Source organism: Bradysia coprophila, unplaced genomic scaffold (genome assembly GCF_014529535.1).
Source record: "Bradysia coprophila strain Holo2 unplaced genomic scaffold, BU_Bcop_v1 contig_358, whole genome shotgun sequence".
Classification (NCBI taxonomy): Eukaryota; Metazoa; Arthropoda; class Insecta; order Diptera; family Sciaridae; genus Bradysia; species Bradysia coprophila.
Genome location: NW_023503616.1, coordinates 3,231,735 through 3,252,423, shown reverse-complemented (window position 1 = coordinate 3,252,423; position 20,689 = coordinate 3,231,735). Strand labels below are relative to the sequence as shown.

The window sequence follows — 20,689 nt, the reverse complement described above, 5'->3', positions numbered from 1 at the left end:
TGCTGGATTTTTCCAAAGATTTTTTTTTCGAACCTTTTTTATTACAGACGAATTTTTGTATATAATACGCAGCCTAAATATTATTCGAGTTTCGAGTTTGATTCAAACAATTTTTTATGTGCTCACACTTTTCTTTCCGAAAATGGCTGCCACGTGCTCATATCAACGGGAAAACACTTTTTTGTACAACCAGTATTCTTTAGTGTCATATTAAATTGTGCCTGATGTGTTATAGATTGGAATGATAAGACTTTTTTTTCCTCCGAGGGGAGGAGGGGTGAAAGATAGGATGTTATTAAATGTAAAATATTACGATTATCTATTATCTCTTTTTGTTGTTAAGATACGTATACGCTAACGCTTCCCATGTAGAATTTATTTCCAGATTTTTCTTACATTTTATGTAGATTTAATGATGCGCTTTATTTCGTTTCATGTACGTTCTGTATCCATTGGTATTGCTTCAATCTTTTATCTATAGAAAAAGTAACCAAAATCAAATGATGTCAATTTTTCGTTATATACATGCAGCTAGCTGAAACATCTTCTAAAATAATACTTTACGTCGAAGATCCTTTTTCATGCCGAAAGCAATTTTCTTTGTTCGCATATAATAAATAATTTCCATTGCCATATAATAATGCACTCGTTGTCTTAAAATCGTCTATCAGTAATAAAGTGCAATCGTATAATATGAATATTTTCCATGCATATAAGACACATAACAACAACATGAAATTTTCAAATTTTCGAAGGTATCAATTTCGTTAATCAAAAGTTCTCATTTCTCAAAAAGTTTTTCCACAAAGTTTTTGTTACAATTGGTATAATCCGCTTCAAATTATGTGAAACTAATGCATGTGCTGAACAATAAATAGAGTTTACAAAGTAAAAATTTTCTAATACAGTAAATTACACATGTTATGATACAAATTCGAAGTGGAATCCACAAGTGATTATGTAATCTTGATATATAAGTATACACATAGGTCAAGGGCTAAGATAACAGATCTTGCTCTTAATCATTACAATATTTCTTAAATAATCGCAGCAAAATACTAGACGCATGGACTATTTTTGGTAGAACATTTTCCAAATTTTTTTCTGATTTTCCCAAAAATTATCGGCTCACTTTGACATACCTAAAATTTGTACCTAGCAGAAGACGAAAATCACTCGCTCGCTTCACTTCATAGTAGAATGACTGGACTTACTCTCACTATATCAATTCTCCTTTTACAAACGGTAACTGCATCGCAACAATATCTCTTACTTCATTTCTGTAAATTTTTACCTAGTGAACACTAGCCAGAGATCATCGCTTATTTTTGACGTCTTCGTCGATAGCAGATGTATGACGTTAAGGCCCGTCATTGGGAAATGACAGGACAGTTTCCCGAAAATGTATGGAAAATTTTATCACAAAAATTCACCGAAAAAATTCAAAGAAACTCACCTCTTATGCTTTCCATTGTATTCGGGCATAGTCTCTTTAGGTCGCCAAGGCATATTTGAACACTAAACACTTTTTACTCAATGCAAAAACAAAAAGTTTTTTTTTTGTTTTGTCGCGACAAAAACACAGAAAATATTTCGACACAACTGTGACACTCCGCTACTATAAGTACTAGAATGAATGTTTGCTGTGTTCACTTCGTCGGTAAAATATCTTTATTCAAAAAAGTGTCCGACACTTCAACGATGGTAGACATTTATTAAAATTGTAACCTCTCCCACTTCTTTAGTAAGCTAACAAGACTTCGCTGAGTCTAATTATGCCACCTCTTCGAACAAAAATATCGGCTGAGGTCGAATAATTCTCCGCTGAGCTTTAACAAACCTCCGCTGAGCTCTAATAATTCTCCGCTGAGCTTTGACAAACCTCTAATGAGTTCTAATAATTCTCCGCTAGGCTTCAGTAAGAGTCCGTCAGACCATAGCACGTTGTAGTAAGGCAATGAAGCTAAGCGACCACTCAATAAGCATCAGCGGATACCTAATAATTGTTGCTATGATTTAATAAGACTCCACTTAGCTTTGGCAGATCTCCGCTGAGTGTCCGATTCGCTCCATTAAGCCTTCCTGCAACTTGCTTAGGCCTAACGGACACTTCCTGAAGCCTAGCGGAGAATTATTAGAGCTCAGCGGAGGTTTGTTAAAGCTCAGCGAAGAATTATTAGAGCTCAGCGGAGAATTATTAGAACTCAGCCGATATTTTTATTCAAAGAGGTGGCATAATTAGACTTCGCGAAGTCTTCTTAGCTTACTAAAGAGGAACGAACATTTATTTACGCTCTCCCATCGTTGAGAGAATGTCCTCTGAGCTTTCATAAAGCTTTAAAAAAATGGTCCATGAGCATTATTAAATGTATAGGCTACCTTTTGTCAACTGTTTCATGATTTTTATAATATGTCCGACACGTTTTTGAAAGAAAATATTTTACCGCCGAAGTGAACACAGCAAACATTCATTCTAGTACTTATAGTAGCGGAGTGTCACAGTTGTGTCGAGATATTTTCTGTGTTTTTGTCGCGACAAAACAAAAAAAAACTTTTTGTTTTTGCATCGAGTACAATGGAAAGCATAAGAGGTGAGTTTCTTTTAATTTTTTCGGTGAATTTTTGTGATAAAATTTTCCATACATTTTCGGGAAACTGTCCTGTCATTTCCCAATGACGGGCCTTAACGTATCGACGTCCAGTATTTCAAGCCAACTTAAAAGTAATTAATTTAGCTATGAGACGCCGTATCCGTAGAATAAAATATGACAAAAAAATAGATTCTTCCAATTAATTGCGTTAGAAATACCAACACCTCCAATGCATACAAATGATCATCAATATTTTGGCATTTACATATTTAAAAACAAATTATTTTAGTAAAATTAAATTGAACCACAAATTCATTGTATTTTATGCATTCGTATTCAACTCGCTGGTTGCCTGTTCCTTTGCTTAATTTCATTCATTTTTTTAACTGATATTTCGATAAAATTATTAAATTTTACATCATTTAAACCACATAAAATATATGAAAAAAAAATGATAACGGTTATGATTGCACCAAATACCGCAAATTTTATTACGAAACAATTATGTTTTGTAAATAAAATATGAATTGAACCATGCCCACCATTGTGTAATTCGCATTTGATATGGATTGTTTTGTAATTTTTCTCGTGTGGATATTGAATGTATGGATGGCCTTTATTTTACAGAATAATTGCATTCGGAAAATTTGTTGGTATTTTTCTACATTTTTTTTCAGCTTGTAACAAATCATGTCGTTCGTATGAAATTGCTAAATTTTAGTTATTTTTATTTGCATGTGGTAGGTAAACAAAATAAATTGAATTGATTGGTTGGTCGTTATTCGAAAAGAATGTCTGGAAAAACATGTATTTCAACTTGCGATGTTTATTTACTGCATCAATGTTTGTAAAATCAGGGTTTAGAAGTAGCTAATCATTGACATCAACGAGCTCATTATATAGGTAACAATAAGAAACCAAAAGAAGTAAAAGATTTTGTATCAGGCCGATGATTGCTTCAACTTCAATAACAAATATTACATCACATAATTTTACAATTTAGTGTCCGGATCAATATAGCAAATTCAAATTGGTAGTGAATATGAATGCTTTCGTTGCTATTTTTCTCTTTACTATCTATCATTCCTCATTTGAGAAAACATATATATATGTTTTCAATGTGCTTCTATACATAGTTATGTGTGCACATAAACCATATGGTTTGTTTCAAGAAAGTGCTTAACACGCTGCAAACAAACTCTATGCTCTGCACAATTTTGTTTGTAAACTTTTCCACGAATTCGACGTTAACCAATCCTACACGAAATTCCTCCATTTCTAGTATACTATAAACATAAACATTTCGTACTTTTGCGCAGACAAAAGGAAAAACTGCACGGTACATATTTTTACATTATTGTTGTACATAATGTGTATGATGCATTGAAATCTGGATGCGAAAATTTATTAAACGAAATATCTGACATCTCTTTCGGAAGAGCCCATGAAACATTTAATAAAATAGCATAAATAAATGGCAGAATGTTCAACAACATGTTTACTGTATCGTACTCCCATTATAAATTTTATGGCATCTTTCGAATGTTTCGAACGAAAATCATACTTTTCTATTGTATTGTTTACTTACGTAAATGCGAATCTGAACTGTGTATCTTCATCTTCAACAATCATTCTTCAACTATTTTCATGGAAAATAAATTGGAAGTTCTCAAAACGATTTGGAAAAAAATTTCCTATGATATGCTACCGTCATGTAGCATCCGAGTCTATTATTTAGTTTTATAAAAGAAAGTTTATTCCTATGGCAATTGCTTCCAAATAATGAGTGGTACCTTGAGTGGTATACAGTATACCAATAATGGCCTCGTCAATTTTAAAGCTCAATGTAAAATTCCATTGTCATTACAATTGAAATGGTATACTATACATTCTGCGCATTTTGACCAGCATATTTACAGGTAATTGTGATAATTGAGAATCGCTGAGAATTTTGTGGAATTCCAAGAATACTTTTAAAAATTTATATTTAAAGGGATGTCTCTATGGGGTATGAGCAATTGATACTTTCTACTGGTCTACTGCTACTAGTAAACATATACATTAAGCAGGGGGTAAAAAGCAATATCTTATGTGCTGCTAAAAGACGTAGTTAGTACTCTTAACATTAATCAGATATGGAATCAAATCTCCCCTGTAAACTCGGCGCCACTGGTTCCAGAAATTTTACAGGACAGGGAAAAGATACCAGACCGCAGTATAATACAATTTACTAACACTACTGTACAACTTATTCATAACTATTATCATCATAAGAACACTAAACATTCTTTACGCTCCAAAATGCTTTTAAAGCTAAACCGTCTGTAAATCTTCTATAAGCTACAGTTTGCATATCTAAAATTTTATATTAATTCCATATCGCATATGGTACACTAATAACATTGTCGAGTCCGAGTTGTATAAACGAAATTCCACAGACTACAAATAATTCATTAGTATTAATAATTGCCAATATCTAAGCAAAGCCCATACATACCTAATATCCATATAAATTCGATAAGTAAATACAATTTGCCCATTTAGCCATATAACGAAAAGCAATACTCGTGATACAGTCTCATAATGCATCAGAAACCATTGAAGCTACGAGGAGGAAAATATTTCTCCTGTATAAACCGAACTATATATATATATATATACATAACATGGAATATGGAACATAACATAGTAAATTAGCAAATTAATCACATATTACAAATTAGCATATTAACTACTTAAACAAAATCCGTTCATGTGCAAAATAGAACTTCTCTGTTTCTGTCTCATTTCTAATGTGCTGGAGCTTTTGAAATTTTCGATTGTTGGATTCTATTTGTGGGGACACAATAATACATTTGATACCGAATTTCTATCGCATTTCGTACATGACAACATAAACACTGTCTCTCTCTATATATAACCAGTTTTGTATACGACATCCATGGGTATATATAAACAAAATATGATAGCTGTTGGAGAAGGCTTAAAGATGTGCGGTTTCAGACAATAGCATTTGTATGTTATTTAGACTAATCTATAGCAGTTTTAAATGCCAAAATAGTGTTTGGTTTATCTGCGAAATACAATTCAGTTGCTTAAATTCGAGTAAATCTTCCTAAAGCTAACGAACATTTTAATTCTATAAGCTAATTTCAAACGGTATTTTTTGCTACATCGACAGAGTTCGGGTCATTATTTATATTTTAACTAAACCAGCTTATTAATGATCAAATGAGGTGATTTATGTTTGATAGATTGTGTGATAGATTCTGAGTTATCTTCCAATCAGTAGAAGCTCAAAGAAGATCAATATTTATTTATTCGATACCCTGACCAGCTCAAAGCGCAATTACAAGCGACCATAAAACATAATCATCAAATTGACTTGACATAAAACCAATAAAAAGCGAATCCAACCATATTTTGGAGTAGTTTAATTTTAATTGAATAGAAGCCGTATTCAATGCAATTAGTGCTGTCTACTTAGCTTAAGCTCTGCTAGGCATTAATCATGAAATACCAAAACATAAACTAAATTTCCAATTATTTTGTCATGTACGAAGTGGCTGCTGAAACCATATTCTAACGTAATACTATTTAATTAAAATAGTACAATATACTAAATGATCACCGCTCAACTTGAGTTTAAACAAACTTCCCACATTCTATTAGTATCAAAAATATGCGGGACCTACCACAATAAACATAACAAAGTTTTATAACATGAACGCACCGCACAAATATTATATACAACAACATACATGGCATTAGAGATAGCTTTACGTAATATTCATTCGAAATTGAAATATAGAAATATACATTCAATTCACATTCTATTCAAAATATACAATAAATTGTGCAACTATGCACATTTGAACAACCGTGAAGTACATCGGGTCAATAATGAATTGTAAATTTTAATTGACTGCAACAGAATCAAATTCGTTGGAAATGACCCCGAAAACTAACCACCATGATTCGGTAATGCTTCATACAGAAAGTTTAAATTTGGTTGAGTTGCATTGTCAAGCATAATATGTATAAAATGTTCACTGTTCAATGGATATAGGGAAAACAATGTACATGTTAGTTTTAAAATAGGTAAATAGCTTTTATGTTTCATTTCTATATGCGTTGCCACCCATTCGATTTGTATTGTTTTTCTGATTGGTTAGAAATATTGTGCCAAAATTACCCTCAAATAGTACAACACCAAAAAAGACGTAATGGATTTATAGCTGTGTTTTTAAAAGCGGCTATTACATCACAGTGTAATAATCTTCAAAAATCTGTTACTTCTGCTGTCAAATCATTTTTAATGTATGATGGCAAGTCTTCTACTTTGTCAAACTTAATTTCTTTTCTCGGTTGAATGACATCAATCTTCATGTTAGCTTCAAAATAATTTTATCAACGGAATGCATTGAAAGACTCTAGATATTGGCTATACCTAGACATGTCACCTCTCCAATAAAATTGAAGTATGCCAATTTCCCAAGTACTTCTCCTAATTTAATTAAAAAAAGTAATTTTATGCATACTCATCCTGTTGTTAACCTATGTAAATGCACATATAGTATCCGCTATGCCACTACGTCTACTTTACTTCATAGAAACACATAAATCTCTTCAGGTAAGTGAACTGTTAGCATGAAAACTTTAATTAGATTTTGTCATTCACTTGATAATCTCCATCATCATCACTTCACCATCAATTTTCTGACAGTACCATCAACTTTATGACATAGACGGACATACACACAACATTGTATATGTAGTAAATAACATTAAATTTAATATCAACAAGGGTTCGCAACCTATTGTATATCAAATAGTTATATGAATGTTTGAAATATCCACACCATACAAAGCAAACGAAAACTATTTTTCCTCGTCGCCATTTTCGTTACATAAATACTCATAAGTTAACACACAGCACACCTTTTCATAAACATTTAAATTCAATATATATAACAAGGATTTATACAGTCATGTGAAAACCATTTCGTTATATCGTAGTTTTACTTGCCAGTAGCACATAGACGACATATAGTGGTTATGAACGCACACTTGAAAAATAATAAATAAAATAAAAAAAAGAAAATCGTTTAAAGGTGTCATAAAATTTCCATAAAATTCTTTTGTTCGTCGTCGTCCCATTATCCGTTCATAAAACTTATAGAGAAAAGATTTTCTTCGCATAGATTTTGTAGGTGGGTTAACATTGACGTTAAAGATTGTGTTCAAAGTGTATATTTCGTAGAAAATTTTACAGTAAAAATTTTTGTGACCGTTTATTTTCATTTCATTTGCATAAAATTTAAGTTGGTGGTCGTTGTTCCATTTTTCCGTTCAGGTCTGCTGACACCTCAATAAAAATGGATAGTAAAATAAGATTAAACTACACTTTGTAAGCTTATACGTTAATGAGTTTTTTTACTGACGTTTTACCGAATCGTTGTACAACTGTAAAATTGAAGTAGGAATTACGATTGTACTTATTTGACTTGACGATGTTCTAAACTATAATCACAACACAGTGTATAGATTTTACCTTTGTCGGAATTTCACTCAAGCTACTGCCACTACAATCAAACAGTACGAAACTTGTGGATGAGTCCACTTATTACATCAGAACGCCTCTGTATCATCTCGTATTATGAAGATGAACTAGATGGACAATGCAGAAGCCCGAAAATATTGTCCTAAAAATGTATTACACACACGGAATTTTGAAAACCGACACATTTTCTGTTTCGTGGTTTACTGGTTTCTTGTGAATTTTGCATGTATGTCTATATGGAGAAATCAGAAACTCAAGTGAAACACAGAAACAGAAAATGTGTCGGTTTTCAAAATTCCGTGTGTATATTGCAAAACAAATCCCTCGTAAATACTTCAACCTTTCCACAATAATTCTATTAAAATACCTACATAACATACAATTCTCACGCTCAAATTGTACAGCAAGTATGCGATTATGATTTATTTTTTGTATTTGGATTGCAATTGCAGATTGCTCATTTAGTTTTTAATTACGGATAATGTTTTAAATAAAAAGCAATGTTGTCATGCGGCGATTCTCCGTATGAACAAAAATAGATCACGTACACGTTCCGCTGGAATTTGTTTCATTAAAATATATTTGACATTTTTTTTTAATAATTCGATAATATCGGAAAAGTGTTCTGTTCAATTATAAAACATAGGGTGCAACAAAACCGATATTAACCATAACATTGAAAATGGTTATTGAAATTTGTTAAATAAGGCTCAGAACTGGTCAATTTTCAGGTCATGGGAAATAAATCCAGTCGGCTTGTGAAAGGGTACATACGATGGTAGATAAAAATGGTATTGTTGTTAATCTCTATTGGTGGTTTGCCGTTGCATATGTATCTGGTTTCAAATGTATTTTCCAAGACCTGAAATCTGAAATTAATATGCTCAGTTTTTATCCCAAGCGACCGTATAATGATCATTAATAGTACACTACGTCAAGTACCATACAAATTATTTTAAACGAATATTTGCCACTTGGAACCAGCCACGATCAATGCCTTCAACCATTTTATTGTAAATTCAGTAAATTTAGCAAATTAATGAAAAACGTTATTTACTCATTCGTTCCGCCCTGTATGATTCAGATAATACTTGCAGGCTTTGTATAATACACATTCAAATAAATCAGTACACAATGGAAAATTCATTTCCCACAAAAGAGGAAAAAAGAAAAATTATTCATTTAACTAAAACCATTTTCATATGATGTAATATTACACAATATGTAGAAGTATATCTGATTTTATGTGTGGGATTGGCTATTATATTTTACCTGAAACTGGCCTGCATTTTCCCTTTCCAATGCTGTTCAATTCAATGTACCTAAAAAAAAGTTAAATCCACAAATATAAATATAACAGAGAAGAGCTATGCTGTATGGATGATGACCGCACAAAACCCATTAATATTATTTTCTGAAATAAGCCATCCAAACTTCCGTTAGATTTTTGTTCATTTTTATTTTCCTCCAGAACATAATCGATACAAAATACCCACACCGTCGATTTCGGTATAATAGACGAGTTACCTTTTATATATATGTGGAATAGGGTGGATTTTCTTCTCCTTTTTTTTGGTTCGATGGTAAAGTATAATGTAGAATCAAATCTGATATATGATCGTTCGAGTTTTTCCAATATTTTTCCTCATTTTTTGTTATAGACTCACCTCTTCGTGTAATGTTTTTTTGTAGGAATCGCTTGATTCATTTTGGTCATATTGGCAGACTTTTTTTTTAAGTCATGCTATGTATTCATTGAAAGATTGCGAGTTATAACGCTTCCATGGATAAGATAGAATGATACAAATAATCCCTTAAATGAAATAAATTTTTTATTTTGATTATTCAATAGAAGAGGATGGAAAATTGGATTTTTACATAAGTCCATGAACGTATTTGTAACAAAAAGGGGATGGTTCGAAACGGTTGAATAATTCATTTGAGAAAAAATAATTATTTTAATGGTCTTTCGGCATTCAAAACTGTGCTGATCCATTCGCATTCGACTGTAACAAAACTTCGATTAATATCTAAGCTTCAATCTAAATAGAGTAATTGGCTTAACCCATTTCAATGTACTGCTGAAATTCGTCCCGATGATAATATTATAAATCGTCTCAGCCATCACATTGTCCATTTCGCCAATTTTCAATTAACTAACAAAGTACGAATATAACTGTTCCACATAAATGGCTCTTATCTAACACAGAAAAAGAGACTCGAAACTTTTCACTTCGACAACAACGAAATTCAATAAAAAATAGAATTACGTATAATAAAGGAAAATAACGAAGAAGAAAAAAACTTTCCTTCATTCACCCCATTTTCATATAATAAAAGAATCGAAATGAAATTTGGTCATTTATCAAACAAAAAAAGTGCTTTTTCGTTACAATCACTTTAAGTAATCAGAATTTTCGGTTAGGCGATGAGGGTGAAGAAGTGAGGCAAATCAACTTAATTCGCTTTGTTTATAACCGGTGTTTGTGTTGGAGAAATGAGTCTGTCGAATCCATTGATACGACAATAATTTTTGTTTCGACACTACATAATATAGCGTGCTGGATTAATTTTGAAAAAGACGAAATTAATTGCGTTTCATTGTTAGGATATATAGAAAATTCCTTTTCGACTATTTTTGGTATACGAACAAAAAAAAAACCAAGCTTAAGTAGAAGAACCCATTCATCTTTCTGATAATATTTTTACTTTCTATTCATTAGTGTTTCAATGATGCAAAACGTGTAACATTCAAAACTTTTTAGAAATTCATGTATTATCGATGACAATGACAAAAATAAGCGGATGCTCCGCCTAGTGTCCTCTAATATATTCAATGATCAAATAAGAGAAGTAAAAGATTTTGTTTCAAAGCCTATGCGATACCTTACACAATTAAAATAACAAAAACGAAGTATCGAAATATGCTTCGTGAAAGGTTAATAGCAGCACTTTTCATACTTCTACCGGGACTCATATATTTCAGAAAACATTTATAAATTTCCCAGTGCTATTTTACACATACACCAATTTTACAACAAACGGTCCAATCAATTGTGTATAAAAAATCAACGACTACAATCGCTAGTGCTATATCCCATTCATGATTCGCAAAGTCAAGTAAAATGTTTCGTACTCCAGTGCGTAAAGATTAATTGTATGCGAGTAACTGTGACAGCTTCTATACAGAAAAGATTTCTGTTCGTTAATGTGTTTTTCCGACACGATGAGCCACTTGTTACGAAAATAGCTATTACATGTATATTGTTCCTTCACAGAACATAAAGTTAAATATCAAATTTTACGAGTCACTGAAATTTCATTAAACGTTGGTTGTAGAAGACGAGAATAGTCGAACACACATCTGAAAGCAGCCTACCAAAACCATACTCGTTCGTATGCATTTTCATTAATTTTAGAAGATTTTTTTTTTTCTAATTAAGGAATTCCAGCGTAAAAAAACAGCTCAAAAAACTGAATACTACACACAAAAAAGCGTTTTATGTGTAGTATAGCCAACATTTGAACTTTTGAGTTCGATAATTAAATTTTTTGAAAGCAAGCATATGAACGTAATTGCTTGCAATACCCTAAAACCGTTTTGATAAATTATAAAGTCTTAAAAAAATGAATTAAAAAATTACAAATTAAGTCGAAGTTAAATTATTCATAAAAATCATGATTGATTACACCTAATTTGAAATAATCTGTAAAAAGTTTGTTTTCTGATGATATTAGCTTGGTGGATTTGAATGACGCGGGAAACAGCTTGTTATCATCAACATTTGAGTTGAATTTGTTTGATTGAAAAAGTTTTTTTTTCTTAAATGAATAATTTGATTTATTGATTTTTCATTATTTTCTTCTTGCTTGAGACAGCAGTGAGCATGAAAGAAGTACACGTCGATTACAAATTCTTTTATTTCCATTTTTCCATTATTTTCTGAGATTAGAACGACATACATCTCAAATTATTACAATCAAAAACTGGACCTTCATCCCAGTATTTTATCCAATTAATGGACCAAATACTATAATATATTACAGTGCCATTATGTTCAAGTTAGAACAATCAACTGGACGATAAATAGAACCTATGACGTTGCTAATAACACGTCATTTTCGATACGAACATTATTATATATAAGTTTTGTCCTCATCTAAGCATTCGAATTGGTGAGTTGCAAGATTTTGTTCTTATATTTTTCTATTTTCTTTCCACTAAAACCAACTTTCGTTCATATTTTTATTTTAATCTGACAGTTGTTTCAATTATACCAGACAGCTACAGAAGATAATTTTAAATTATATGGTTTTGCTAAGAAGTTAACAAGTATGACTTCTTGGGCATTTTTTTTGTTTTCTTTGTTTTTCTTTGAAGCTTATTCGTTTTCGTGCTACATCTACGACACAGTAGCATTGAAGAAATATATGCTCCGCGTTTTTGTTTTTATTTTATTGAAGTCGTCGTTAATAAAGAAATATGATTTCGAAAATATTATGTAGAGAAAAAAATGTGTTTCGTGAAAAAAAAGTATTGTGATGTAGATGTAGGCTAGAAGAAAAACGCTAACGATTTTTCCATTGCGAATAAGTAATAAAACGTAGAAAATTTCTGGAATTTTTTGTTGATGTCAGACCGAGAGACTATGTTAGTAAGGCTTATATACCTAAACCCATGCAATATTGTTAGTATAGGGGGTTGGAAAATTTCTTGCCTAGGATATACTTGAATCAACTAACACCTTCGGGAAACGGAGTTCTTATGTAAATATTAGTGTCACTTAAAGAATGAATTTGGAAAATCAAATTTTTGTTGTGTGTCCTGTCCTGTCGGACACGGGAACTTATCGAATTTGATACTTGTCCTGCGTCACAGACTTTTCAATCAATTCTTTCAAAGAGATGCTCTAGGCTGCCCGAATGAACTTAATATGGTGAATCTGTTCATGTTGTGTCTGAAATATTCTTTCAAACTTAAATTTATTTTCCCAACTAAGGCTAAGTCATTAAGCCTATCGGGTTGTTCCAATATGACTAAATAAGAGACTAAAAATGCACGTAGCCTTTCGGTTATTCAAAAATCTCAAACGCTTCTCGCCTTCACTAATTCGACGGGCGCTTAGAGCTAAATGAAAAACTATTCTGTCTGAAATGGTGTTAAAGTATGTTACACTATACATATGTTATCTATCAAATCCAGTTAATTCCATTCAACATAAATATCAAATAAACAATGAAAACTCTTTGGTGTTGTATATTTGAAATGATTTCCCATTCAAAGTTTGGCATCAGATAAAAGCTGATTACACAAACCTTGTCATGTTATATACGTATAGATACGAATACGATGTAATATTATTCTCACGACTGTAAGCTTGCGTGATGTAGACGATACACACGCACAGAAACCGACAACTTCTAAGTAAATAGAATAAAACACCAAAATTAACCGCCGCACCAGGAAAGAAAAATTATACATGAATGTCTGTAGCAAATAACCTCAAATACCACCCATCTGCAAGAAAAAATCGAATAAAATGAAATTTCCATTTAATTTGGTATCATTTACTTAGTGAAAATTAGATATAGCGGCTATAACATTAATTTTCTTCTTTTTTTCAAGTTTGACCATTATTTATGAACTTTTTTCGATTGTATTTTTTCTACTAGTTCAACGAACAAGAATAAGGCATTACCGTTGTTTGGTGAGAATTTAAATACGACGACACGCATTTTGGGGAGATATATAAATATAGTCCTTATAGACCTAGGCTTGTGTTTATTAGAAGCTTGGATGAATGTGTAATGACAGTAAATAGTTGTTCGTATATAACAAGAAGCATGTTTACTTGTTGGCTCTTCTTGTTGTTTAAATATACACAAACTATATACTTATATTATGTTATACGTTATATAGGGCAATCAAATATTTGTCTTATTTATTTTGTGTGTTGTCAAACGCTGCGTTGGGATATAAACTATAATGTCGTTATATTGTAAATAGACTAGACACCAAGGGAAAATTAAAGCATCAACTAAAGTAACAACTCAAAGCAAACTAGAAATAAATTAGAGCTTAGCGTATGACACTTACTTTCTTCGTTAAATTATTCCATGATTTAGGCTCAAAGCACAGAGTTTACACAGTCTTTTTTGGGGAACATTTTACAGTTAATGACAATCAGTTTGGTGGCTAGGTTTGATTCAACTGTTTTGTCAGCTGATCCAATCACCTAGACATACTGCTGATACGTCTTTATGCGTAGTCAAACACTGTGTGGTGATTGTATGCGTGGACCATCTGGTACAAAGAAGCTAAACCAAAGTTTCTATAGTTAATTTTCCAATTCTTAAATATTTAAAATATTTTAAGAAATTGAGTAGGGTTAATTTAAATTAGGAACTCAAATAAAATCCCGAAAAAGCGCTAACAATCGATCTGTAACATTCAAGGTATAAAAGCGTTTTATATCTTCAAGATATAAAATCGATGTCTATCACATACTTATATATATAAGACTTATATTGATGATAATTTTGGAATTAAATTTGGGCACAACCGCTATGCACGCACATTTCGGGTAACTAATAGCTTTCTATAATTATTTTATTTTCAATAAAATTAATGGACAAGAAAGTTCATGGTGTTTGTTTGATATAACGCATATAAACGGTAGCTATAATTCTTGCAGTCATGCCCGTGATTTGCCGCGTGATGGAGCTTTGGTCATTAATTTTCAGTACGAAAAAAAAATAATACAACTACGACGTTCTCTATACATTCAAGAAATTTATATTATTACGATAAATATCTTTTTGATCGAAATTTATATTAATGTCCAGCGATTAAATGGCTGCCGAGTCATGTTAAATAATATAATATCTTTTTCGGCTAGATTTAGATCATTGATTGTCATAGTATAATGAAGAAGTAGAATTTGGATGATTGTCAATAGAAATTGGTTTAATTAAAGTTTTTCTTTTTTTCAATATTAGTGTGATCTCGAAGGAACCATACGACTGTTCGAGAGTCTCATCGGCTGCTCCTGTACATATATTTCTGTCCTTCATTTAAACTTTACTGAGAAATTTAATGGAACACTAGACCTAGGGCACTGAAGATTTATTCTATTTCTGAGAAAACTATTTTAATAGATGCAAATACAAAATCGATAGAATAACAAAGCCTTTTTGTGCTGTTATTCTTCATCGATACCGTTTCCACCACAACTTATCGAATATTCATATATTTTACTGAAAAATATTTACCGTTAGCAGCAGAATCGAATTCTGAGAATTTGAATAGAACCGATCCAAATTTTCAATGAATAACTTCTACCGCATTGTTGGTCCAATATTACTGTTTTCTATGGCTTCACGTTGTTATTTTTGCACTGTATCTTCAAGGTAACGGTCTGTTTTATGCATATTTTTTTTTCTTTTATCGAAAAATGCAGTTTATATTTTATATCAAATGTTATCCTGTTGGCTGAATATTTTTTAAGTAACGTATGACGTGGCAAGACAAACTAAACTTATAAGAACGACTAATCATCTGTTGTTCATAGTCAGCAATCACAAAAATAATCCAAGGCTTAGATGTAACGTGGGCTTATAGTAAAATAAATAATTAAGCATATGATGTAAAAGATTTTGTGTCAAACACCAAGCGATACTTTAAAAAGAAGAAGTAAAAGTTTTGGTGATTATACTGAGGTACGCTGCTTGCTGTTTCTAACAGGCTAAGATAAAGACAAAAAGAAAAGTTTCTAAATTTAGTATGAGTCTTTATTCAAGAATCTTTGATTTAAATTGACTACCTTTTGCCCTTATATATCCTCATATTATTCTTATATTAATTCATTTCGCCAGTAGGAGAATAAACTATCGATTTTAGCAAATTTATTTCAATGTGCTAAATTAATGTTCGTCTTAACTACTTGGAAATACCTCCGTCGACTGCCTCTTTCCTTAATATTAAACTGTTCACATTTTTAAAATAATAAAATCCTTAGCGAAGGATATTGAGCAAAATTCCACCACGAAGTTAATTTTATTTTCGAATCTATAATAAAAACGGTTTCAACACATTTGATGATTATCAATAAATTCGAATTTTACGATTTTACGATGGTGGAAAAACTACTTTGCTGCTTTTAATAACAGAAATTTTTTATTACCTATACCGCCCGCTTAAATACATATTCGCCGATATTGGATATTGTAACATACATTTTGTGTATCCAATAACCAATCAGAATTTTCCACAATAAACCTTCTTACAAATAATTTAACTAATAAAATATTCTTCAATATCTATTCATGTACGGTTACAGCATATATACAACGGTATAGAAAGAATACTTCCAGCTACTTGAAAGCGTAGGTGGACCGAAGTACATATAAATTTCACAAAGAAATACACACTTGGTTAAGTCTTGGAACATGTATAACTAAAATTATATTTCCTCAAAGAATATATATAAAATGCTTGCACTCACTCTCTTAAAACTCTAAATTGTTTGATGAGAACTTTCAAGGAAAATTGAAAATTAATATTTCCATTTAATTAAAATTCTTAATTCAATGACTTCATTTATTCTCAGATAATGCGCAAGTAATATAGCGACGCCAAGCTGTTTGCTAAAAAACTTTTATTGTTCGTCGAAGAGCAAAAAGAGTTGCGTAACTGGTGTATTTGGGTGCACAAAATAATAGATATTATACATATAAGGAAAGTTTTCGGGTAGCGCCAAGTGATTAAATGTGGGAATATCCAGATAAAAGACAACATAACTTGGATTTTAATTTTGCATGAAAGTATTGATGAAGTTAGGGAATTTCTTGTGGCTCATGTAATTGTTATTGTAGTTATTGTGTTGAAATTTTCCGATGCACTCCAACTGAGCGGATTTTCGAATAAAGTTTTTGTAAAACTCATCCTTTAATTATTTGTGCATCGACGTATTATGTAGTAGAAATAGAGTTCGAGAGAACGTTCAACGAAAATATGATTTCGGTCATGCAAAACAACCTCAATCACTTTTTAGGGATGTAGACAGTAGTAAGATTGTACGTATCGGTGATGCAGATGTATAAAGTATTCAAAATTAAACCTCTTAACCAATCAACGTCTGGTTCAACCTGGCAGGTCAACTTGAAGTTAACCTGTTAGGAGATTATTCCTTGAATACAATTACTCCTGTAGCACCAATATGTTCGACGGAAGCTATTGTAAAACTTTTGGATGATCGTACTAGCACTATTACTAAAATGAACTACGCCACTGTCAATATGGCAAACACACGAGCATTTAATTTTTCGTAAAAAAAACTAGACCTTCCGCTAAACTGATTTCATATAACTTACCTACGTCGCGTCCGTGGAACAGGTTCGTTACATTTTTGAATCTGGCGACAGTACAAACAATATATCTATTTATATCCGCCGATTACATAACATAATAAAAATTGAATGTATCCTTTAATCAAAAAAGCGTAAGTTAGCTGTGTGTTCAATGTTGCTCATCTATATTATAATTCCGTATCGGCACATTGAATTCAATATTGGCATGAATATATGAAAGACACCAGATGGCATTATCATATTGAAATATTGGATTGAGATATTATGCTTGGTTGGATGATATACATATCGATCGTGTATATCTATATACACATTTTACTGTCCTAAAAGAAAACTCACAATAATATAAAAATGAAAAAACTTTTGCACAATAGATGGAAAAGATATTATTTTGTTGTTGATTTAACTTTTCGGAAGAAATAATGTCTCAATTCGATTGTCTGAATAAGGGATACCAACGAATGAAGTAAATTAATATTGAATTTTTGAATACAAAAGGCCTATTGTCAATTGACTTCAGTTTGTTTAATATTGGCTCATGTTTTTTTAAGTAAAACATAACACTTCAAATTTATCACTGCTTAATCATAAAAAGTTACAGTTATTTCGGTCATTCAGAGATTTCGTGATACGGATCCAGTTTAGACACTGGTGAAACCATTGATAACCTGGTTATCGACAATTCGATGGTTAATGCTTAAGATTTTCTCTTTGTGGTTATCAATTTATGCGAACCAAATCGTTCGAGATGCATTTATCTCCCTTCTTGAATTGATGCACAACACCATTACACCGCTGTTTCCACGTGAAGAAATACTGAAATTCACCATCAAATCTATAATAAAACTCCCACGGCAATAAATTACAAATATTTTTAATATGAAAAATCAAACTTTAAGATCACATTCTAGCATCTGTGCGTCAAGACTCCAGAGTGCTATTTGTATGAACCTCTTGTGTGTTCGTGTTTTTCTTTACAATTTTTTTTTTCTGTTGATCCGTTTCTTTTCCATATACCACGTTTATATTGCTCGGTGCAAAGGGATAGCCCTCACGGGAACATCCCTTTCGCATCACATAGATATCGATAGCTTCTTATCCTTTTTGTTTGCTGAGTATGTTCTTATGTTATATTAAGTCATAGCATTGTTGTTGTATTATATCGCTTCCAGTCGATGCGATGGGTTATTTTATACTTAGTTTATACAACGACGAAGCTTTGCAAATACAATATGTATAATAATATAATTTCTTCATTCTAATCTTCTAGCCATGGAAAACAAAAAAGTTTTGTATTCAGTGTTTTTTTTTCTCTCCTGTCGGGTCTGAACTCGGTACCGCACTCATGAATTTCCTACACATATTGTGCGTGAATGTATGTGAACGTATTGTATAGACACGAATCAACCGTGAATTGTTTATACATATACGACGAATATATATCGTCTGAAGGATATTTTGTTTATAGGCGGCTCTGTTATATATGTTTTTTTATCTTTAAAAGGTATACATATATGTGTGTTGCGGAGATATTGAAAGAGGATGAGTGGTCCATGAAAGCTTGTTGGATGCGAAAATGTTCGGTATAAATATTTCTTATGTTTTGTTGTATTATGTGCGTATAGTTTTGAAAATTAATTTTTTATGGCTTTTGGGTTTTTATTTGATTAAATTGCGTATAAGGCGATTGGCTTGGGATAAATAAGTCTTTTGGAAGGAATTCTGTGTATTATTTTTTTGCTGGTTTCATAAAGTATTCTGCTAAGAGTAAAAGTAGCTTAACCTTTTTCAACTTTGTAACGAGCCAACTAATATTGAAGATATTGAAGAACATTTGACACAATACATAAATATCGGAGCCTGCACAATTGACGAGTACATTTGAAACTCTTTTCAAAAATTATCAATTTAAAATATATATTTGCTAAGTCCCTGATCTAATCAATTCACCTGAACAAACCCATTGCTAACAAATGCACAAACGCATAACTAATGAAAAAACAAACAATTCCTGTTCAATCCACATTGATAATCCTTTTAATGAAAATAAATGTTCAACCATGTAGAATAAATAAATTTATTTTTTGTCATTTCCAACGGACGATCTACACGTTACAACGAGAGAGAAAAAAAAATGAAAATGAAAAAAGTGCTCTAAACGAACTAACACCAAATCAAGTGAGATTGGGTTTGGCATTTTTATAATATTGGAACACATCGCATCACCTCACATCCCATCACCTTTCTCGTCGCTTTATTCTCTACATGAAAAAATGCATTCAAACTGCTGGACATTTTAACATGATACTGTTAGAACTATAATGTGTGTATATGTTATGAGTCTCCATTATATACGTGTGCAGTAGTAGCATTTACTAAGTTTTTTTTAAAAGCTGAATGAACACACAAATTGGAAGAGGTCAGACAGTTAATGAAAATTATTCCCACTGTGTGGGTTTGATCGTACTGAACGGAGAGTTCTTTTTTGATCTACAGTATTATATTGCTAATTGGCACTCGGTTAAATGATTGTAGCCCGAGGATATCATTTTGATATTATTAGAAAGAATTTTTAGAGGTTCGTTTATTCTTTCTTCTATTCGAATCTATCCACCGTATCGTCAATGTCTTGTTACATTCGCTATTGAACGTTACATTATTGATCAGAATTTTTATGTGTATGTTTTATTGGTTAGCTAAACTAATTTTACTTTTATGTCTGACAAATTTTAATTATCAGCAATCGACAATCTACTACTTCTTTCGTTTAAAGTGATGGTTAGGAATTTATACAATTTATATAATCAATAGTCGTACCATACGTTTTGTCATCAAGAGGTTACTTGTCGGAGGTCATCGTAAATTTCAGGCGCTGCTGTTGATAATAAATGATTAGCTGTTTTTTCACAAATTGAATCAGATACGAGAAGGGAGTTTTCGAAAAAGAAACGAAAAGTTATGTTCTCCCAAGGTAGCAACATTTTTATAATAAAAATTCAAATTTCTGTAACTATTTTATGGAGTCAAAGATGTAGTTCTCGCGTTCTCTCCTACTTTTTTCAAAATTTAATTTTTTGATGATTGTTTTTGTGACAATATTTGACAAAATGCTAAAATGCTGATTATAAACGGTTATGACGAATTGATACACTTGCATGCGAAATTA

The 20,689-nt window shown here is 31.6% G+C and overlaps 1 protein-coding gene across 10 annotated transcripts in view; it reads left to right on the top strand.

The window, feature by feature from the left end:
* Positions 1 to 20,689, top strand: part of LOC119081248 (RNA-binding protein Musashi homolog Rbp6) — a 408,246-nt gene that overhangs the window by 332,300 nt on the left and 55,257 nt on the right. The window lies entirely within an intron of this gene.